Raw genomic sequence first — 25,161 nt, 5'->3', positions numbered from 1 at the left:
GTTTCAGTAATTTAACAGATTGGAGATGTCCTGTCAGTTTACAAGCTAAAGTGATCATTATCATCTACTCCAGTGGGTATTGTGTTTTCTGTGTGGCAGGATCTATATGTTTGTTCATATTCAACTTCTTAAAGTGACATTGCGAGCAAAAGGAGAGCATGCTTATGTTTTCTATCAGGCTTTGCTTTTTCATCTATTAATAGCTCAATATTGAAATACATTGAGTAGTAGTAGAGTACACACATCATTTTGACATATTACATCAGATTAGTCTTTCTGAGCATGATAATTAGCTTTCACTTAAAAACCAGAAAGCTGTACATGTCTCTGGTGTTCAAAGAAACCAATCAGGTTTAGTGTGACTTGACATATTGTTGCTGATTGGAGAATCTGCATGTTCTGCATTTTTGTTTTTCTGAGGAGGAGAAAAAGTACACCTTTGGGCCTTCCTCAAAATAACCAGCATTAAACCTTAATTGACTTTCTGTCCATATCTGAAGTTACTTGACTTCAGAAACAAATGAAATATTGACATTGATTTACTTGCATGGAAGGAACTTAAGAAAAGTGGAAGATAGGTAGTAAATAGGTAAGGTTTTCCTCTCAAATAAAATATTTTTCATTTTAGCCTTATTTTATCATCCATTCCACATTTTATGTTTTGGTGTCATAAACTTAGCGGGTAAAAATGAGAAATCATTATTCTTTCTGGAAGGTACAGATATAATTATTTCCCACTTTCATTTTTATTGTTTATACATTGGTGACCTACTCCGTGAATTTGAGCTAGGTACATTTAACACCCTCTGTTGATTGGGCACCCAGTAGGCATGGCAGGCAAAATCAATAGATACATGTAGAATTGCCAAGTGAAAAAAATTCATATGTGATTTTTCCTTAATGAAGTAAGAAAGGCGGATACGTTTTGAAGGCCCCAAATAAGCGTTCTGTTAAATAAGAGTATATTTTGCTTCCCCACCTGATGATATACAATACTTGCACTCTTTGGTGGACATGATGGGTTCCAGCAAGATGCTTCAGTTGAGGTTAATGCACTTAAAGTTAATGGACTTTTTATTTATGTTAAGTAACTAGTCCTATAATTTAGAGTCTAGGCCTCTTTACTGTGATTCTTATCTTTTCAAACTTCAGATTATTTATTTGTTTCATTCACTTATTAATAACATTATCAGCAAAATAACTGCAGTGTGGCCAGGTAGGAAAAATGCCAGTTTCCAGGAAAGGTCACAGTCTTAAAATGTGTTCTTTTTCATCTTGAGGCTGTCACTTGAGGCTAACTTTTCTTCCGGTGACTCTGTCAAAAAGTCAGTTTGATTATGTTTTATAGTTCCAGACCATGACAGTTTGGAGCATTGGAAAACTTGGTTGCCAGTTTTAGAAAGAAATGAATATCATTTTCTACTGTCTTTCATAGAAAGATGGAATCATGCACAGTAATAAAGTGGTAACCAACGATTTATTTTTCTGAATTATACACATGATAATCAATTAAAGATTAATTGGTTTTTCTTGGACAAATCAATTGATATATTTAAAGATTTTGAACTTTAGTTTGATAGCTCCAAGATAGTTTACATTACACTATAGTCAACTAACATTTGTATACTTGGTTTCATATACTTGGTAAGTGACAGTCACTTACAGCAGTCCTATGAGGTGGGTGCAATTATTATTCTGATTTTTTAGATGCAAAGACAGACTTAGAGAAGACAAGTAACTTGCCCTTAGTCATATAGCCAGTGAATGTCAGAGAGAGAATCCAGACCCAGATCTTTTGAACTCCAAATCCAGTACTCTCTCAATTAGACAACATGGCTTCTTGGCCATATGAACAACAAAATTAGGTTATTTTTATTAATATGCAAATTAGATTCAGTAGGTAAATATAATTGTTACTTTATATTAGTTATGGTTATGGTACACATTCTGTTCTAATCATCACAATTTTAGGAAGACTATTTATAAACTGGATTAAAAGATGATGTCCAGAAGAGTAAACAGCTTATAGTCCATGAAAAGAATAAAAAAGACCTAAGGCTTATTTAACCTGGAGTAGAAAGCTCAGTGAGCATCCAGAGCTTTCTGTGAGTACACTTGAAATGTTTAGTTGTGGAATAGAGATTCCACATGTTTAGCTCATCCCCAGAAGGGAAAGTAAAGAGTAATAAATGAAAGTTCAAAGAGGCAAATGGAAGCTTGATAAAAGGCAAAAACAACAACCATCACAACAATTTTGAAACAGAATTTGTTGGGTTCTTTCTTTTCAAAGTCTTAAAGCTAAAGTTGGTTCTCACATGTTACATTTTCTATGATGAGTATTCTTTTGGAGAGTATAGCTTGGTCTAGATGCCTACTGAAGTTCCTTCTTCCAAATTCTGTGATTTGGGATCCATTATTAAAAATCTATTTTTTCTTTTGGTTTGTTAATATTACAATTTGAGAGAGAAACAATAATGTATAGTAAAACTAATACTTAGGATCAAGAGTCTAGATAGGATTCAATTCTGAATTATACCATTTATTGGGTCTGTGAGCCATGGAAAGTCATTTAATTTCACTGGTCCTCTTTTTTCATCTGTAAAATGGGCATGAAAAAAACCCACTTGTTTTTATTTATTTTTGTTTACTTATTTATATTTATCCATCTGTATTTATTTTTTTATTTAAACAAGAGTTATATGATGGTAATATGACAGGGGTGCAGTATTTAAAGTGTTTTGTAACCAGAGAATAACATAAGTATGAAATCCTATTGTGGTTAATATTGTTTTATTATTTCTGTTATCATTTATAATAGTAATAAAGGAAATGAAATATTTTGACAAATGGCAAATCCATACTCAAAAATGGAAGTATTATATAATAAAAATATTTTATGAAGCCCTTCACTGTTTGCAAAATGCATTAAGTATATCACCTCATTCTATTATTTAACAATCTTTATTATTCTTACATGGGAGGAAACAGTTTAATCTGTATTAAATGACTTGCCCAGGATCATAGTTAGCAAATGTTTAAGATGGGATTGAGAGGCAGGACTTTCTAACTTGAAGACCAGCTTTCTAGCCAATATGAAATTTTAAGTTATTTCAGTTATGAATAATGGAATATTAAGGCTGGAAGAGATTTCAGATGTCATTTAGTTTAAATCTTACCTAGACCTTGAATCTTGTCTCCAGAATCCTTAGCCAATCATCTAGATTTTGAAGACTTCTAGTGACGGAAACTGACCCATTGTAGTTTGGAAGTTATTTTTTTAACCCCTCATATTGAGGTAGCATCAATTTTTCTATATTTTCCAGTTATCAATCTTAATTATTTGTTCTGCATCTAAGAAGAAAAAAATCAACCCCCCTTTTTATATGACAACCCTAGAGGATTATAAATGATTGTAGTAAATGTAATAGTAGGGAAAGATTTATTAAAATTATTAAATTCAGACTTTTGAGAAGACTGGAAACTTCTTTGGGACCATACCAAACTTGGTGAATAATGGAATCAAATAAATTAATCATCAAGCAATTATTAAATACCTATTGTGTGCCCAGCACTAGTAGGCGCTGATGATGCAAAGACAAATAATAAATCCCTTGGCCTCAAGGAGCTAAAATTATGAAGATAACACAGGCTTATGTCATTATATGATGCAAAACATGATTACGGGCAACTCCCATAATCTTTCTGGCTTATAGGCTACTCTCTAAGACTGTAATTTATGATTAGGCTATAATTTATTGGTGTATTGGTATAATATGGACAATAATATTAAAGAAAAACATTAGAACAATATAACTCTTGTCAGGACCAGAACAACCATGCTTTCAGATGAACAACTTTGGTCACTAATATAGTAGTTCAAGTCAACTAAATAAATAGTTTATTCACTTTTAAGCAGGGACATCAATATGCCGGTACCCTCCATTGAAGGGTGGCTAAGATAGCAAAAAAGATTTGGAATCATATCATGTAGTTCTTTGTTCAGAAATCTGGAATTCTTAGGCTGTAAAACACATTTAGAAGCTGATCATTTCTTTTGAAATATCCAAAGAGGTGTCAAGTGGAAAAGAGTTTGAGAATTACTATAAGTGATACCAGAAAGAAAGAACTAGGAACTAAAAGGTAGAGGTTAGAGAAGAAAATGGTAGCTTGTATAAAGGAGAATTTCCTAATGATTTTAGATATCTATAAATAAATTGGACTGCCTCATGAGGTAGTGAGTTCTCCATCACAAGAGGTAAGCTAATAACTTATCTACTCATAATGGGAAAGATATTTAAGTGATAATGTGACAAAATGACCAGCAGGAACTGAGACAGACTCATTTATTGGTGACAAAATTGGGGCTTTCAGATATTTTCCTTAACTAGAAATTGTTCATGTCCTCACAAAAGGCAATTTTCCTAAGCAGAATTATTGCTATTATAATTGGTTATTGCGCAGTATCCTGTGGCTATCCTCATGTTGTGTGTTTAGCAGGTTAACATGAACAATCAAAATCCAATAATAAGATTAAATGACTTAAGTCACATTGACAAAGCAGCCTGGGAGAAGCTGGCTCTGATGTTTCTAATATTGCAGCTGTTCTTCAAATAAATATAATTTCCTTCTTTGTTTCTGTCAAGTTCTGTCTTTTACGAAAAGTAAATGTATGCACAATTTCTAAGAGGAACTAAAAATAGTAATTTAAGAGGTAAAAGGTTTTGAAATTTTAATTTCTTTTGTTAACTAATGCCAATAAGTTTAACTAATAGCCATGTTCTTATTTAACTAATATATTATCATGCATAACATATACAGTACTTTTCAAATTTTATAAACTATATTTCTATTTATGGTACTTAATAAAATGTGTACATAAATTTACATTTAACAAAAACATTTAAAATAATAACTATATTATTTAAAAACTAATAACCATATTATTTTAAACTAATATATTATTATATAGCATATATACAATTTTTCATCTTTAATAAAATAATACATTTTATATTCTTAGTACATGATAAAATTTAAGAGATTGACTCTAAGTATATGTCCACATGACAGAATTATTTTGACAGAATTATTTACCATCTCTCTTTTTTTGGCTAAAATAATTTGTTTTTTTGCTCCCTCATGGTGATATGAAAATAAATTAAACCAATCAGAGAAAAGCAAATGGAGTTCTGGATTTTATAGTTGAAACAGCTGGGAGCTGGGGTCATGAGTCTTGCTCTTCTCTTAGGATCCCAGAACTAAGAACTGAAGGGACTTAAGAGAGACTTAAGAAAACTAAGAACTAATCTGTGACTTGTCCAAAGTCCCATATACAGTAAGAGACAGATGTAGAACTCTAGTTCTTTTTTTTCCATTCTACCATATTACACCACCCTCTTAGTTCCCCTAACCCAAAATGCATAAACTCTGACTATCCTTTACTGTCAACATCACCCTTAAATCTTACCTTTAGCACATCTCCTTGTCTCCTCTTTTATTCCCTGATGACCATCTAGCTCATCATTCTCAGTGACATCCTCTGCCACATTGCACTTTTGTCAATTTTTTATTCTCTGTGCCATATCCAGCTTTTTGTGGTTCAGTCATTTCAGTCACATATGAGACCTTATGACTTCATTTAGAGTTTTCTTGGGAATATACTCTTTATCCAACTCATTTTACAGTTGAGGAAACTAAGGCAAACAGGATTAAGTGATTTGTCAAGGGTCACATAACTACTATCTGAGACCACATTTGTGCTCAAGGCTTCCTGATTTTTAAGAACCAGCTTTCTATCCACTATGCTATCTAGCTGCCCATATTCAATCAGTTAATCCTGCCTTTCCATTGGATGTCTGCCTATTTAGTAACGCCTCTGAACTAGATTGGGTACCTGTGATCCCTAACCAGGCGAGCTAAGTTTATAGATCCAGCAGGAAGAAACCAGAGTAAGGAGGCAGGATAGTATTGGGTAGAGAAAATGGAATTTTATGAGTGACAAGATGAGTGAGCCATCTATCTAGTGCTGTGATTCTCAACTTTTTTTTGTCCTACAAACCCCTTTCACCAACAACAATAACAAATATGAACTTCAAGGAAAATTTAATAAGCTACTCATATTATTCTGCAATTATTTACTGTTTATGGTAAATTAAAAAATTTACCACAAATTCCGTGGGCCATTGCTATGAATCGTCAGAGGGTTCACAATGAGGACTACTGATGAAGTGGTAATGGAAGTCATGTCACTCAGAGTATATCACACAGGACAGCAAAGTTAATAATTCCTAGTTGGCCATTGTGCTCTATTGGGGTATTTTTGCCTCTCACCTGGACCATTGCAAGGGCCCACTATTTGATCTGTTTCTAATCTTTGTTTCCCCTTTCTGATTAATTTTTCATGTAGTGGTCAAATATATTTGTAAAGTATAATAGGTGTACAAAAGATAGTATCATATATACCATATAGGTATATGCAATATTTATGTGTGTATGTATATGCATATAAACACACACATATGTATTGTAATAATCAAGAAACTCCAAGGGTTCTCTGTTGCATCTAGGGAAAAATACAAACTTCTCTGACTGGCATTTAAGACCTTCACCATTTGGCTACAGCATCTTTCCAGATTAATTTTCATTAGTCCTCTTCACACTCCCCATATTCTAGCCAAACTGGCTGCTTCCTGTTTCCCATATGCTATATTCTCCCTTCCATCTCTGTGCCCATGGACAGGACATTCCCCATCCTTAGAACGTTTTTCCTCTTCCCCTTTGCCTTATGGAGTCTCTTCAAGTTTTCTTCAAGGCTCAACTTAGAGATTACCTTCTACCTGTTCAGATTTTCATAGTACACTCTTCCTGTTGGAATGAATTTCTATTACAGCTATATCCAAATCAGAGAAAATAAAGAATCTCATAAAGTTATCACGTGAACCTGACTTCTCTCTATCCCAAGTTATAATTATGTAAGATATGGTAATTGCTTCTAGTCCATTGGAGATATATATACTACAAATTTGTGTCAATAAATATTTATTAAGTACCTACTGTGTAGTTACTGGGCTAATATACAACTATTTTGTGAAATTAATTACATTAATCAGGATTTACCTGTTCTTATATGTATTTATATTTACATGTTTGTGCACATATAAGGCCCCAGAAGAACATGAGCTCCCAAGGGCAGAGGATGTTTTGTTTTTTAATTTAGTTCATCAGTTCTTAGTTGACACGGTATATCTAGTAGCTGCTTAAAATGTTTTTAAACAATTGTTTAATAGTTGAAAAAATAATATATTTGTATAATTTTAGCTATAATTAACTACTTTAATGACCTATTTTAGGTAATAATACTAGTGATAATCCTCAAAACAAGAAGTAAAATTTGCATTGTGCTTTTAAGATTTGCAAAGTACTTTTCTATCGGGGAAAGCTTGAGACTCAAAAATTTTGGAAGTCGTGGTTATTATCATTCCTATTTCACAGATATGGAAACTAAGGCTGATAGAAATTAAGTGACTTGTCCAGTATGATAGAGTGAGGAAATGCTTCAGGGAAAACTTGATTCAGAGCTTCCTGATTTCAAGTCTAGCACTATTCACATCATCATAGTGCATTTTTCAGATGTTAATGCTTTTTTGTTCCTTTCTCTTCACTTAGCTTATTATTGTCCATTGTCCATTACTTTTATTGTATATGAAATCAAACAGGTAATTAAGCTTTGATTATTACTAGTATTGTATACCAGGATTAATGCTGGGGATAAGTACTGGGAATACAACATATGGTAAAAAGCCTCCAATTGTTACCCTCTAGGAACTTACATTCCAATGTTGGAGACCACATGTTATCAGATATGTACAAGCAAAATATTTTCAGACCAATTTGTACGTGAGCTCAGGGGGAAGATATTCCTATTAAAAGAGTTTGGGAAAGACATTGCAGAAGGTGAAATTTTAGCAGAGCTTTGAAAGAAGCTGGGGAAGCTAGGAGGGGGAAGTGAGAAGTGAGAATATTACAAGCATTGAGTTTAGTTAATGACATTGTTGAAAATTGGGAGATGAGATGTTTTGTGAAAGGAACAAAAATGTTACTTCCATGTATAAAAAATTATATTTTTGTATAAATTTCATAGCTACTTTGCCAGACTGTAAACTTCATCTTTAAGGAGTATAACTTAATTTCTCTCCTCCATGCCTGCCATATTGCTTTGAATATGATAGAGATTTTTAGTAAATTGTTAAATTTTTAATAAACAAGTTCAACATCCACTTGTTAAGTTCTTACTTTACGAAGTATTCTTTGCTAAGCCCAGGGAATGGTACAAAATTTAGAGAAAGTTCAGCTCAACTGAAGTATGTGTATTATTCCTTGTTTGTTGGTATAGAATGACCCAAAGTAATTCTCATAATCCTATTACATATACCAATCAACAACAACCAATAGATATATATGTTGTAAATCTCATTATTCTGTATATGTTATTAATATTTATTTGTTTTTTGTTGTTTAGCTAAAAAAAGATAAAATTCGAGTCCTGACTTCCTAGAGCTTACGATCCAGTAGAATAAATGATGTTTGAATAAAAATTCTTTATTTATTGCACAGACTAGACTTGGTCATCAAGATGATAAACAAAAATAGCATTTTATCCTTCCCTTGCTTAAACTGGTCCCATGTAAATATACCTTCTAAATACTACTTTAAATTTTACTATCACAGACATAATTTTAAGCAGTCACTTAAGATTTGATTTTGTTTCTATAGCTGTACTCAAACCTAAGAAAATATCATCTTCTGAATCCAAAATACAAATTTATGCTATGAATCATACCAGGCATCATCTGCTAGTACATCTGTAGTAAATACAGTCTTTCTCTAAAAACACACTTACCAGAAGGTCGCCCCAAAGCAGACAGCCTGTCCAGGACTCATAGTTACAGGCCTTAAGCCCCATATGGCTTTATGTGCCTGACTGGCATTATGCAAGAGGTATGACAAAAAATACATATAAAGGACATGTATAAAGACAAAAAGGAAGTCTTTGTAAGGTGAGTCATCATTTAACTGCACCAACATACTTGATATCTAAGGGAATCCATGGATAAATCCTTTTATAAAGCAAGAATATGCATAACATTTTTATAAATTCAAATGTTAATTTATCAGATTTTCCTAAGGCAAGTTAATTTTCTAGCAGTTCCTCTGTGCACTTTAGAGATCAATCACATTTCTAGCATGGATTTGGAGAAAGGTTTATTTTTTAAATTTGAAAAAATTGTATTTTTTAATATTATTTTTTGAGCCTGGTTCTCCCTATCTCATCCAGGTTGAAAGTGCCACTCATAATCCAATCCTATTACTGATTGGTAAGGGAGCTTTAACATGCTCCATTTATAACTCGGGACAGTTCCCTCTTTCTTAAGCAGTCAGATGACTTCTTAATTTAAGGGCCTGACTATACTGGTGCTACACTTAGTGTAGATATCCAATTGGCTTAGCACACTGCAACTCAGAATTCTCAAGTTCAGGTCAACCACTAGCCTTAACCCTCTGCAGGAGTATGTGCAGGAGCATGTGTCTCCACATTCTGCAATTTTTTTAATGAGTAAAAATCTATTTTTCTCTAACTTAATTCCAATCCCCCTTCAACTAAGAGAGGGGATGGGAAAGGAAATTAAAATCCTTCTAACAAATATGCATAGTTAAATGAAAGAAACATTGGCTATCTAGAAAACAAAAACCAAAAAAAAGTCTCAATCTACACTGACTCCATCACCTTTCAGTTAAGACATAGGCTTCTTTATTGTTCCTCTGAGGTCAAAGTTGGTCATTGCTTTAATCTAAAATGATTCATTTTTAAAAATAATTTATTTTTTAAATTTTAATTTAAATTCAATTATTTTTTAAATCATTATTGATATGAGAAATGCAAATTAAAGCAAACTTGAGATATCATTTTACACCTATCAGACTGGTAAAATTGATTGAAGAGGGAAGTAACAAATGTTGGAGGAGATGTGGAAAAAATTGCAACACTAATTCATTGTTTGTGAAATTGTGAACTGATCCAATCATTTGAAGAGCAATCTAGAATTATATACAAAGAGTTATTAAACTACTTAAACCATCTGACCCAATAATGCTACTATTAGGTCTATTTCCAAAGATGATTAGGAAAAAAGGAAAAGAATCTCTAGGTTCTAAAATGTTTATAGCAGCTTTCTTTATGTTGTCAAAGAACTGGAAATTTCAAGAATGCTCATCAATTAGTGAATGACTGAACAAGTTGTTGTATATGATTGTGATAGAATATCACTGTGCTATAAGAAATGATGAGGGCAAGGATCTTAGAAAAAACATGGAAAGACTTGCATGAAATAATGAATAGTGAAATGAGTAGAACCAAGAGAACATTGTTTACAATAACAATAATAGTGTCTTAAGAACAACTTTGGGTGAATAATTTATTTTGACTATTATATCCCAATTAAGTATACAAGATATATAAAAAGATATTATCTATATCCAGAGAAAGAACTGATAAATAGAAGCACGTATAGAATTATATATATATACACACACACATATATATATGTATACATATATATATGTGTGTGTATATATATATATTATATATATATATATATTTACACATTTATACATATGTATAAATATAAACACATACAAATTTGTATCTAATGGTAGCCATTTCCAGAGTGAGGGTGAGGAGAGAAGAAAAAACAAGGAACATATATTTACACAATGATTTTGTGGAGTATTTGAAAGGAATAACAAGTTGTGCATAATAGATTTACAATTCCATGTGCAATCATCTTTTTTATTGTACTATGTTATATAAATGCTTGTTTTATTTCATGAATTAAAAACAAAACAGAAATTTAAAAAGTAGAACATTCTTCTATGACTAAAAAAACACTAGTTGTTTATTTTTTATTTTTACAGTGTTACTGTTATTGTATAAATCATTGCTTTATTCTTTATCAAGTCATACAAATTTTCTTAGGCTTTTCTGAAGCCATCTTTTTCATCATTTCTCCTATCACAATGGTTTTTGTTATGATTATATACCATAGTTTGTTCAGCCATTCTTGCAAAAAAGGTTTAAATTTTGGTTTGCATTGCATTTGCTCTGAATGTGGAACGACAGCTTACAGTGCAAAAATAGGATAGATTTTCCATCTAAATTCTGTGTTTTATATATTTTCTACTGGCTATATCTATACAAGCAAGTTTCTCATGGGCAGGGCAAAGCCTTGGAAAACTGAGGTTAACCATATTCCTAGTTACAGAGTTCTTATATCTTCATCATTTAGGAAAATAACTTAGGATGGACAAATTTGATTATTTGGATAGCTGTTTGTATGCTTCATTGATATCCATGAAATGCTGAGAGAATAGAAAGAATATATATCGGAAAACATAGATGAGAGACCATAGGTAAGCTGGCATCCATGTGGCATCCATAATTTCAGAAAATATCTAGGTAAATCAAATCCAGTAAACATTGGTTTAGCACTTACTGCATGCTATTTTTTTTTTTACCTTTTACCTTTATTTTAATTTTTACCTTTATATCAGAGGAGCCTAGCATGATAGGCTCCTCTGATATAAAGGTAAAAATTAAATAGTCTCTGTTCTTAAAAAGTTAACATTCTGCAACAGGAAGCACACACACATACATACACTCACACACACATATAGAAAGAAATGGCAAAGCACTTCACTATCTTTGCCAAGAATACTTCAAATGGGGTTAAGAAGAGTTGGGTATGACTGGGTACTATACTACTACTATAGCAACAACAATAACAAAGCAAATGCAAACTATATACAGAATAATATAATTTTAAGAAAGAGACTGGAGGAAGCAGGGAACTCTTCATGGAGAAGATGGTACTTGAGAGATAGGATACTGTGGAAAGTTAGGGATTTTATGAGGCAGAAGACAGGTTGGAATGATTATATTTCTGAAAGACTATTTGTGCAAAGGTGTAGATGTAGGAATATATGTCAGTGAAGATGGCAGTATATAGCAATAAAAGCATAGATGCGTTAGAATATTGGTGAAGCAGTTACCTTTAGTTACACAGCATCCATTAATATGGGATGTACCTTTCCTTGAAAGTAATGGTGATTCCCTCTTGGTACATATAATAACAACAATAATAAAATCAGATAACATTTATATGCTTTAAGGATTACAAAGATCTTTATAAATATCAGCTCATTTTATCTTTGCAGCATCTCTGGGAGGTAGGTGCTAACATTCCTCATTTTCCAAATGAAAATATAGAGGCAGATAGAAGTTAAATGATTTGCCCAACATCACAGTTAATAAATGTGAGACCACATTAGAACTCATTTTGCTGACTTCAAATACAACACTTTATTTACTGTGTTTTATAGCTTCTGACCTGTCATTGCTCATTATAAGCTTCACTTAAAATGTCCAAAAATTAAATTCCAACTTTCTACTGGTCTCAAGGTGAAATCCTAAAATTTGAAAATTCTGTATTTTATTATACCTACATTGCTTCTTTAAATTATCTTTGAAGAGACACAAATACTTTACGTATTTCATGTAAGAGATTGCTGAGCAGCAAAGAAAATTTTTTTGTGATTTGTAATCCTACTTAATTACTGAGATAGTAGTGACACTTTAATGGGAGGAGCTTGAGATTCTGAGTTAGAAGAACTAGTTTCAACTTCTGGCTTTCTTCCTTCTATAGCTTTATGATGTAGGTAAAACACTTAATCATTTCAGTTGACTTATTTATAAAATGGGAATAGTAATATCTGCACTGCTTATTTTATAAGATTATTGTGAAAGAATTTTTTCTTTGTAAAATTCAAAAGGCTAAGTTGTTATAATTTGCTGCTATTATTGCACTTTAGTTTAATATATAAATATGTTTATATGAAAAAAATGTTAGTTTTCTTGCCCCATTTTTAAAATATCCATTTTACATTAAATTATTCTCATTGAAAACAGTGTGGTTTAATGGATGGAACCTCAATTGGGCCACAGAAGAACTCTTATGGAATCATTCAAGAATGAGTTAAAATGAATATGTAAGTTCAGTGTTATAGAGAGCAAATCAAAGAATAAAAACATGGCAAGAAAGATGGCTGGAAGATCTGCAATTATAGCATTATATTTACTGTTACTCATAGATAAGAGGTAGAGAATTATTGTTTGGAAATCACGGAATACATGTCTAGTTACTTAAAAAATCCTTGGACAGAAACTCTTGTATATGCATATTAAATGTATAATGAATAAAACTGATTCCAGAATACCTGGATTTTTAGTCCCAAATTTGTTACTAACTAGCTAGGTGACTTCAAACAAGTTATTTTATCTCTCTGGGTCCCAGCTTTTCATCCCAGAAAATGAGAGATCTATCATAGATTGCTGTATGAGCAGCTAAGTAGCAGACTTGGAGTTAGGAAGACCTGAATTCAAATCCTACCTGATGTACTTACTAGATGTGTGATACTAAATAAAATAGTTAACCTCTTTAGCCTCAATTTTCTTATTTGTAAAAAAGAGTATATTCTCAAATCAAAATATCAAATGATATGTGCATCTGTATATATACATATATATGGATATATACGCACACCTATATATACATAATGCATATATATATGTGTGTTATATATACATATGAAGAAATGAAAGGTTTGTATGTGTAAATATTCTATGTGTGGGTATATTCTATATATATATATATATATATATATATGAGTATATAGTATATATAATGTGCATGTATTCTATTCTATATATAGAATACATGCACATTTATATATCTCCTATATAGAGAGCCAATATATATATAGCCTATTTATGTCTGTAGTCTATATATGTACATAAATAATATAGTACGTATATGTATGTAAAATATGTACATATATGTTTAAAGTATATATACTCTCTATATGTATATAGAATATATGCTTACACATATAGTCTTTCATTTGACTTTCACAACAATCTTGAGTTTATTTATATTTGTATCTGTAAGTTGTAAATATGTAACTCCAGATGAAAATCAAATTGTTTCACAGCATTATGCTTCAATACAGTGCAGTAAATTATACTGAAAAAATAAGGGGGAAAGACTTGAACCAAAGAAATGCTAATTTGACTAATTTAACACTTTGGTAAGCCTGTATACATGGAATAGCCTGGTGCTAGATAATTGGTTTGATTTATGTGATCATATTTGTCTTCAATTTTTAAAAATATACATATGGGCTCTCTAAAGACATCTTCTGCTGTTGATTATTGGTCCCAACATGAAAAATGTGGCCTAGTGGTTTAAGTTGAATTATTTCTCAACTAATTAACACCATGAAAGTGTAAAGGACATTTGGATATATGTATTTTCTTTTACTTAAGAATTCAGCTAAGGCTGTGATCCTAGAGTAGCTCAATATCCCACCAAGACCCATTTTCAGTCAGAACAGGTTTAGCTATGTATTATGGAACAAATTAATTCCTACTGAACTTTGCTATTATACTTGCCATGAGTTCCTTTTAGAGCTTAACAGCAGACTATTGTGGTCACAATTTATCACATATGGTATATTCTTTATTTTATACTATATCAATAAGTTGGGAATCAATAATTAGTGGGATAAAAATCCCACCTTCAATAGAAAGCCACATTTTGTCATTGGTCAGGTTTTGTTTTGATAGGGCCTAATAAAGGTAAATATATATGTGTATTTATATATGAATATATATCTAAACATATATGTGTATGTATACATATGTTCTTTCATTTAATTCTCACAACTGAGAAGTTTATATTTGTATAACACATATCTACATGCATATCGCATATATCGATGTTATACAATGTTTATATATGCATATATGATAGATTTTACATATATAATTATAAATTCCTCAGGTTGTGAAATTAAATGAGAGAATATATTAAATATGTTGTGAGAAAGTAAATATTTTATATAAATTTAATGTTAATATAAACATTATATTTATGTAATCATATAAATGTGTGTGCTTTGTGAAACTTAAAGCATATATAAAAATACAATTAAATCAATTCTTCAATATGTTTTTGATTCAGTAATTTATAATCTTTGTTCTTTAGTGTAAAATTTTCCACTTAATAAGAGAATTTATTTTTGATATAGATCCATTTAAACTTTTAGTGATCCTATGGAGTGTAATGGTTCTTAGAGAAAAAAAATGGCCTTGAAATCTAATTTCCTTAAGTACCTTTTAATTATGTTGGGTTCTTAAACATATGAATATGCTAGAATTACATTGGATGTTATAAGCAAATTAAAACTAATCTGAGAGGGCTAAGCCACAGTTTTAAGGACCACTCCAGAAAAAAAATCGAAATGTGACAAATTATTTTTAAATGATATATTCTTTAAAATACAGTGGCAGTATGTAAAGTGAAAGATGATGGAATTTGAAGTATAAGGATCTGGATTCAACTTCTAATCCTGCTACTTAGTGTTTACATGATTGCAGTTTAACTCATCTATATAGCAGATGATTTATCTAGAAATTTAGGAGCTTGAAGGGGATGATGTCAGGAGTTCTATCATGTTCAAATCTTATATGTAGGGGCAAACATGGGCTAAAGTGTGTGTGTGTGTGTTATAAAATTGGATATAATTTCTTTAGGCCTTCTCAAAACAAACCTAGAGCAATAAAGAACTGTGGGTTTCTGTTCAATGTTACATTCTGCCTCCCTGCCTGTTAGCTCAAGATTATTGATAGGGTATAAAAGAGTGTGCTGTATATGATAAATTGTAGCCATATCATTCTGCCATTAGACCTCTAAAAGGAACTTGTGGCACCTATAATTGGAATGGTCAGTTGGAATTAATTTGTCCAACTATCCATGGGTGATTGAAAATGGGTCTCTTTGATAAAAGGAGATGTCTTTGGAGAGCCCATATGTATATTAAAAAAATTCAAGACAAATATGATCACATAAATCAAACCAATTATCTAGCACCAGGCTGTTCCATGTAAACAGGCTTACCAAAGTGTTAAATTAGTCAAATTAGCACTTCTTTGGTTCAACTCTTTCTCTCCTTATTTCCTTCAGTATAATTTACGGCACTCTATTTGAGAGCTGTGAAACAAACAATTTGATTTTTACATGGAGTTTTCATTGGTAAGAGCAAGTGAGAGCTCTAAAAACTCTCTGCATAGAAGAGAACCAATTGGAAAAGCACAGTTTCAATCCCATGCAGTAGCTATTTCTGAGTACCTCCTTGGGTACAAGAAATTGCACTCAGTGATGGAGAGATAAAATTAAAGATAGCATAAGCTGTGGGTACGGATACAAATAATGATGTTATGAAGCATACAGTCAGTCAATTAGCATTTATCAAGTGCCTTCTATGTGCCTGGCACTGAAGATTCAAAAAGAGAAAAGGCAGTCTCTATCTTCAAGGAGCTTGTAATTCAGTGGGAGAAACAACAAGCAAACAGATATGAACAGATGAGCTATGTACAAGATAAATAGGAAATATTTAAAAAGAGAAAAGTTACTAAAATTAAGAGAAATGGTGAAGCCTTCCTATCAAAAATTAAATTTTAGTTGGGATTTAAAGGAAGACAGGGAAGTCAGGAGGCAGAGATGATTAGAGAGTAGATTACAGGTATGGCGGACACCCAGAATAAATGCTTGAGTCAAGAGGAAGTGTCTTGTTTGTGGAATAGTAAACAGGATACTGGATCAAAGAGTACATGAGTTAGAATGAGGGGTAGAAGAGTAGGTTAGGAAGTTGTGGTGAATGGCTTTGAATGCCAAACAGAGATTTTGGATTTAATCCTAATAGATGATAGGGAGTCACTAGAGTTTTTTGAAAGGGGGACAGTGACATAAGACCCATGTTTTAGGAAAATAGCTTTGATGGCTGAATGGTCAAGACAGTCAATAAACATTCATTGAGTCCTTGCTAGTTTGGAGCACAAGGAAAAGAAAGGTATTATGAAATGTTTAAGAAAGGGATAAATGATTGCAATTGGGGAGGGATTAATTTGAGTTAGAAGGGAGATTCTTCAATAGACAGATTTGAGGAGGAGTCTGTTTCAGGTCTGGCAGATGACATGAGCAAATGAATGGAGACATGAGAGGACACTAGCACAAATAATATGAACCAAAGTAGTATGGGCTGATTTCTTTTTATCATCTGTCATTTATCTACCTATCACCTATCTATCTATCTATCTATCTATCTATCTATTTTTTAAATAAAGCTTTTTATTTACAAAACATATGCATGGGTAAATTTTTCAACATTGACTATTGCAAAATCTTCTGTTCCAAATTATCTCCTCCTTTCCCCCACCCCCTCCCCTAGATGGCAAGTAGTCCAATGCATGTTAAATATGTTAATATATATATATGTATATATATATATATATGTATACATATTTATATAGTTATCGTGCTGCACAAGAAAAATAGGATCAAGAAGAAAAAAAACTGGGAAAGAAAACAAAATGCAATCAAACAAATGGGCTTTTAACAGTTAGGCTGGGGCCAGATTGTGAGGGGCCTCCTACGCTGAAGGAGTGTGTATTTTATTAAAGAGACAATGGGGAACTATTGAAGGTTTCTGGGCACAGGAATGAGGTAATCAGGGGCACACTGGAAAGGTTACTTAGGCAACAACAATGTGCAGAATAGATTAAAGCACTAGATTGGAGGCAGGAGGAATAATTAAGAGGTTATAATAAAGGATGATAGATTTCAAGTTGTAAGGAACCTTAGAAATCATCTAGTCCATTCTGATCATTTTATGGTTGAGAATATGAAGTGCCAAGTAGATAACCCTGCCCAGGGTTCCATGAATGATAAATAGCAGAGCAGCACTTTGAATCTAGAAACTCTGTCTGTGAATGCACTGGGATTTCCATCATCCCATATTATAAGAGACTAAATTAGGGTGACTACTATGAGAAAAGGAAAGAAGGGATGTGTATATCAGAAACTGGTAGAAGCAACAAGACTTGACAATTGGCTATTTAGAGTAAGAGTGAGGAAAAAGTTAAAATCAATCTTTAACTCTTAAAGTTCTGACTCTGAGGAATTAAAAGAATATTAGTGACACCAATAATGGCAATGACGATGATAATAACAACAGTTAAGTAATAATATTTATTGTGAGCCAGACATTGTGCTAAGGATTTTACAATTATAACCTCATTTGGTTCCTACAATAACACTGGGAGGTAAGCACTATTATTATTCCCATTTTACAGATGAGGAAATTGAGGCAAAGAGAGGTGTATTAATCATCCAGAGTCACATGGATAATAAATGTTTAGATTTAAACTTATGTCTTTCTGACTGCTGGCACAGAACTCTATTCCCACCTGCTTTTACAGAAACAGGAGTGTTGGAAGAGTAGCAAAGAAAGAAGATGATGAATTCGGTACATACCTTGAATTTGTGATGATAAAGGTCCATGAAGGTGGAGATGTTCAACAGAGAGATAGAAATATGAGGCTGGTGTTCTTAGGAGAAAGATGACAAGAGACAGTAGTGGGTGTGCAACAACTGTACCAAATAATGTGATGTGTAGAAAGAGCCTTTTCCCCTTCCCATGATAATTTCAGATTATTATTCAGAGGAATAATAATGCTTCTCCAAACTTAATATGCTACCTCCTATCTTTAGACAATTGCACCAGCTGGGCCTGCAAAGTACTTCTTGTAATCCTTATCTTCTTTCATGGCTCAGCTTTTACAGTCTTTTTTTCTATAAAACCTTCCTTAATCTTTAATTGTTAGTCCTTTCTCCCTTTTCTAATTAATATTTATTTCTCTATCTATGTACATTGCAGCTCCTGAGAAGGATAGATGTTCTTTGAAGGCAAGAATTGTTTTGATTTTACCTCCCCAGTGTCTAACACACTGCCTCCCACATGGTAGACATTTGTTGAATTAAACAGAATTGGATTGACTATCCCTCTGATACTTGGGATGCTATTGCAGCTTATAACCACCATAATAATTTCTGGCATGTATGTGATGCTCAGAGGTTTGTGAAAAAAGCTTTTCTATGTAATATGTCATTTTATCCTTTCAACAACTCTGTTCAAGAGATGTTATTATTATCTTCATTTTATAGATGGGGGAATTGAGCTTTACAGATATCAAATGACATGTCCAGGATTACACAGCCAATAAGGATCCAAGGCATGATTGGAATTCAGATTTTCTTGATGTGAAGTGTGGAACTAAATTCACTGAGCTACTTAGTCTCTTTATTCTCAAGAACTCTTCCTTTCTTCCCCTCCAAGATATCAACTAACAGAGGGCTGCCACATCTAGGGCTTTTAGAAATAAGTTTCTGGCCCTTTCTATGTCATCTATAATGTTTCCTATAAGATCAACTGATGGATCTTTGGGGCCACAAAAAGGAGTTAGGGAAGAAAGAGTGAGCTTGGATTTTATATATATCTTCTTTATTTCGCTTGTTGTTTTATTTGATGTTGTAATTATTAATGCAGGTGTTATATTCCTCAATTAGATGTTAAGTACCCCGAGGGCAGAGAATATGCTTTTTTCTGAGCTTCATATAACCCCCATTGGCTAGCAGATTGCTTTGCACATTGTAGATGTTTAGTGAGTTTTGTTGCATAAATAAATGAGTGCATCAGTGAAATAGGAAGGGAATTGCCACCTCATGTCAGGCAAACTAGGAAGGAAGATCATTTGTACTAATAGCTAATATTTAAATAGTGCCTTATGGTTTGCAAAACACTTTGTAATTTTTATATCACTTCATCTTGACCCTGGGAGACAATTCATTTTGCAAATGGAGAAACTAAGGCATGCAGGGTAAATAACTTGCCTAGAGTTGCACAGTAATTGAGATGAAATTTGAACTCAGGTTTTCTTGACTCCAGATTCAGGAAGCACTTAGCTATCTGAAAGATTACTTTTCACCTACTGAAACTGAGTAGAGTGGGGATAAGAAAATAAAGGGATAAAGGAGAGAGAAGGTTTAAGGAGCTTGGCAGAGAGTCTATGAGGGGGGGACTAGAAAAATGCTTGCGGTGTAGTTTTGAAGCCTCCATAAGGTTAGATACATAGCATAAACTTGCAGTGGATGCAGTCACTATAAGTTTATGATTTTCCTCAGCTGGATTCAGTCTTTTGGGACTAAGAGTTGGAGGGTAAGATGGCAGGCCTTATCCAAGGTGAAGAGCTAGTTGGATCAGAAAGTTAGAAAGAGGGAGAAGGGAGGTAGAGGATTCAAGTGTGAAGAGAGGGAATAATTGAAGTCAGGAACCATAAGGTCAAGACTGAGTAGGGAGCAAAGTAGGCCAGAACACTGCGAAAACATGGTAGAATTACAGATTGGAGGTTATGAGAAATGTGAAGAATAACTATTTGAGGGATAAGGTAATGGAGAAGATAAAATAAGAGTATATTAAAATCTGATAAGGTATTTCAGGCATTAGGGAGTTAAAGCAGTTTCCATTGATGGTGATGTTCCCAGTATGTGGCTGAAGTAGAAGGTGTAAATATTGATGTGATTAAGAAATAGTAAGAACTGTTTGTAAAAAGGATGAATACTTACTTGCTTACAAGGATGACAAGCAAAGTGTTAGCAAGGAAGACAGAGACAGATCTCAAAATCATAGAAAATCATGGAAAAATGTGGAAATCACCTGGACCATTTGTACCTTACCTCTGGTAGAGCATTCTGAGCTCATATGGATCTGATTAACCACAGTTGTACACACTGTACCTTGACTCCAATATAATGATGTTGATGTGGTCATATTCTCTTCACTGTCATGAAGAAGCCCAATCAGCTATTATCAGACATAACCAAATTCCAGACTATCCTATTAGTAGAGATTGTGAGGATAGAATTCTTTATCAACTCTCTAATCTACCCCCAACTTCTGCATCTTTAAACCACCTTTGAGATAGATATTTGTTAGCATTTCTTTAGACAGATCTGGGACCTGGTCAGTCAAATATTTTATCTGGCTACTCTTTGATCTCCCCATTTGATTTTCCTAGTATTTCCCTTCCTCCCCTGAGAAATCTCCTAAAATTAAAGGACTATAAATGCAAATTGGTGATGGCACAAGTATGTGTTTTTGGAAAGCACCAACATAGTTATATGTATAGGGTTTTTTTTTTTTTTTTTCTGTTATTGTAACCTCAAGAAAATTTAATAGGGCAAACTGATGTGCCCTGCATATTTAATATGAAGTAATTGCATCTTTCAAATGTTCAATTTTTTTTTTCTTATAAAAGTTTTGCTCATGATGATCTTTACTAACTCCTTTTCAGGACTAAGCCACTATGAGGTTACTCTCTCTCTCCCTTCTCATAGTGCCTTCTTTCTTCTTACCATAGATAATTATGTTTAGTCTGCTAAACTCCTCCATGGATCAAACCTACCAGTCAAGGGCATGCTTAGACAACATGGCATATTCCTTTAATGGATCATCCCAAATTCCTTTCCTTGGTAACCCTATTGCTTTCCCAATTCTATTTCATATTTGCCACTTTTGGTGCCAATTTTACCTCCTCATTCTGTCTGTTACCTCTTCTAAATAAATACCCCCTTTGGTAAAGAGAATGGCCATTGTGAATCTGTCACATGTTTATTTTGAACTAAGAATTGCTACCCTGACCTTATCAGTATCATTTTGGTCTTGTTCCAGAATGAAGACCAACTATAGTCACCATCAAGGGAGGAGGGGCAGAATGAAAGAAGCACACAACATCAGGGGGGCATTTAGATCTGTTGAAATACTCAGAGGCAAGGCAGATTTTTGCTAACGTTAAGTGGAAAAACAAAGCTTAGGGGGAAGGATTCAGAATTGGGTGGGGGAAGGATCCAAAATTGGATGGGAGAAGGTGTTTTGTTTATAAGACCCACCGGGGGGGGGGGGGGGGGGAGGGGAGAGGGGAGAAGGCAGGGGAGCTTTTAAAGGCGTAACTGAAGGGGCAAATAGGCAAGAATCTGGACAAAGAAGGGTTAGGATTGGGATCCACTGGGATAGCAGCAGTGGTAGAGATTTGTATTATTAAATGAGGAAAGCTGAAACCTTGATTGACATGTTCAAGTAGAAGAGACTCTCCATCTTGAGTTGTCACTGTGAACCTACTGAGTATTTCAAGCCACAGTACTTTCTTGCTAGTTCTTTCAAATAAGGCAATCCTGGATTGGTATAAATATGATTTGTTCTAGTTCGAGCCTGAAGTAAGATTTACAGCATTCAGAAGTTTAATTGTAGCTTTTTACTAGAGGACTGCAGTTGGCCCTGGCAGCTGCCTTACAAAAGGAGGTGGATTCTTTCATTGATTAACAATGACCTAAGAAAATACATATTCATGCTTCTCTTGCAAAGATGTGTCAGGTGAGCTGGAGAGTATGCTTTCTTTCTTTCTTTTTTCTTTTGTTTTGCTTTCTCCAGATTATTTTCTCAGTGAGATAACAATACCAGAAAAATCTCAGTCCCTAAAATTAGAGGAATGTAAATGCAAATTGGTGATGGCACATGTATGTGTTTTTGGAAAACACCAACCTAGTTATATGTGTAGGTATTTTTTTCTTTTTATTGTAACCTCAAGAAAATTACATGGGGCAGACTGATGTGCCCTGCATATTTAATATGCAGTAATTATATCTTGTCAAAAACTCAACTTTTTTTCTCCTTTATTCTTTAGAAATATGGTAATTGTCCCTTTTCCCTTGTAGTTAATTATAAATTTCAGGAGAATTAAGTCTCCTCAATCTCTAATTTTTTTTTTTCTTCATCTCTATGGTAGCAGTGAGAACAGCAAAGAATTACTTTGATCTTGGCTTCTGAGTGGCATTTTATTTCTGCCAAGGTTTGACCTTGTTCAGAGGGACTAAAATTTCAGATGGCTTCCATTAGTTGCTAATTTGCTGATCTAAAAGAGATATTTATATGAAGAAGTATTAAATTCTGGTTGGAAAGGAAGAATTTCTTTTAGAAACTTCTTCCAAGTGTTATATGCTTATGAGCAAAGCAATCCTTGACTTTTTGCTTAGATTGACCTCACTAATGCTGCTGCTGATAATAATAATAATTAATAGTAATAATAACTAACATTTATTTCGTGCCAGGCATTATGCTAAGTACTTTAAAATATTAGCTCATTTGATCTCACAATTTTGTAATGTATGGATTGTTATTATACCCATTTTACAGTTGAGAAAACTAAAGCAAAGAGCAGTTGAATGACTTGTCCCTGGTCATAAAGTTAGTAAGTATCTAAAGCTGGATTTGGACATAGGTGTTCTTCTTTTTTAAATTAATTAGTTAATTTAATATTTCCCCCAGTTACATTTAAAACAAATTTTTACATGTTTTAAAAACTTTTGAGCTCATGGTTCTTTCTCTTATCCTCAGTCCTACCCTCAATTAAGAAAACACAAGTGAAATTATGCAAAACATCTCCTTTAAAGTTAGGACATAGGTCTTTTGACCAGGTCCAGAGCTCTGTCCATGGTACCATCCAGCTGTCAGTGATGATAATGGTAATGATTATGGTGGTGGTCATGTTGGTGGGGCTAGTGCTGTTAATAGTTCTATGGCAGTGAAAGATTTGTGGAATACTTTGTATATATCATCTCATTTTATCTTTGCAACAGCTTTATGTGACAATAACTTCATTATACTGCTAGGAAACCAAATCTCAGGGAAGAAAGTGTCTCACAGCTGCTATATGTCAAAGGAAGGATTTGAACCCAGGTTTTTTGGGCTCTTTGATCTAATACTTTAATAATTACCACTGTCTCTGAGATTCACTTTCCCCACAAGTGAGCAATGTGCTACTGCAATCCATTCCTATTGTGTCATCTTGTTGTGATAGTGGCTGATGCTATGACAGCACAGGAGTATTAATAGTACCTAAAAGATTTTCTGAAAGTGATTTTTCAGCTTCTTCCAACCCTGACTTGCAATTTAGAGACTTAAACTGCTGTGTAGTAATTTCTTCCTAAATACACACAGTTGTTACAATGGTCATCTTATTTTGCAGATTCTCAGGGATACTGGGGTGTCTTTCTAGATCTGCTGAAAGAGCACATATATTTTAAACCCCCAGGTTTGCACACTCAGAAGTTGTAAGTCTGAATTGCAAAGTAAAATATTTTGAGCTCCAGATTTGAATCACTTGTAGGATATATAGAGTTATATATATATATAAAATCATGGGCTCAGAAGTTTGGAGCTGGAAGAGACCTTAGAAGCCACACAATTGACCCTTTCATTTGACAGTTGTGAAGGAGAGAAGGGAAGGAACTTTTCTCTGAAAACTATTTCAATTGGTTTCAATTAAGGGATGAGAAAACAATGTATATAAGTTGTTTCTCTATTGGATGGTCTGGCAAAGTGACTGAAAACTCAGTGAGCACCAGTTTTCTTCATTTTGAAAAGCTCCCTACAACTTTTCAGCTTAACCATCTTTGACCCTACATTTTATGTTGTGTTTAATCTATAAACAAAGGTATGAACTAGACTTGTGGTTTTCATGGTTAAAGGGAATTCCTGGATCAGAGAATCCCCTCTAACTATGCAGGTTGGCGTCTCCTCTTCAATTTTTACTTTTAGAGTGTAAACAAGTAGTCTTACCCAGGGTAATGGCTAGTGATGTGTCAGAGCTAAGACTTGAACCCAAGTCTTCCTTACTTCAAGACCAGCTCTGTTTCTACTTTGCTATAGTTTGTCAGTTTCCACAAACCAGTTCCTTTTAGAAGTTCCTTTATGAAAAGCACAGTGCAAAGAGTAGAAAGTGTGGTATCAGCAGACTTGGGTTCAAATTCTTTTGGCCAATTGCCACCCATGCCTTGCCAGAGTCCAACCTTGGATTGCCCTCTTCCACATATGTCTCCATTTTTACTCAAGTGCTACTGATTGTTGCCAAATGGTTCTGGAAGATGTGAAACAACTGTGATGATTTGCTCTGCTACCAATTGATATAATCCAATCTTAACTGGGTCTTTCTTGATGCAAAGTCATCCATTTTAGTCTTTCCTGATTTACTCTATCATACTTCCTAAAGTGGCTGTTTCAGGGTTTCTTTTTTCTCTGCTCAGCACTCCCAAAACATCT

General features: G+C 33.4%; 1 protein-coding gene across 5 annotated transcripts in view; it reads left to right on the top strand.

Annotated features, from left to right (window-relative positions):
- DLG2 (discs large MAGUK scaffold protein 2) overlaps positions 1–25,161 on the top strand; it is a 2,591,935-nt gene that overhangs the window by 507,885 nt on the left and 2,058,889 nt on the right. The gene's annotated exons all lie outside the window — the stretch shown is intronic.

Source organism: Antechinus flavipes, chromosome 3 (assembly GCF_016432865.1).
Source record: "Antechinus flavipes isolate AdamAnt ecotype Samford, QLD, Australia chromosome 3, AdamAnt_v2, whole genome shotgun sequence".
Taxonomy (NCBI): domain Eukaryota; kingdom Metazoa; phylum Chordata; class Mammalia; order Dasyuromorphia; family Dasyuridae; genus Antechinus; species Antechinus flavipes.
The sequence above is the reverse complement of the archived record's forward strand: the minus strand, read 5'-3'. Positions and strand labels throughout refer to the sequence as shown.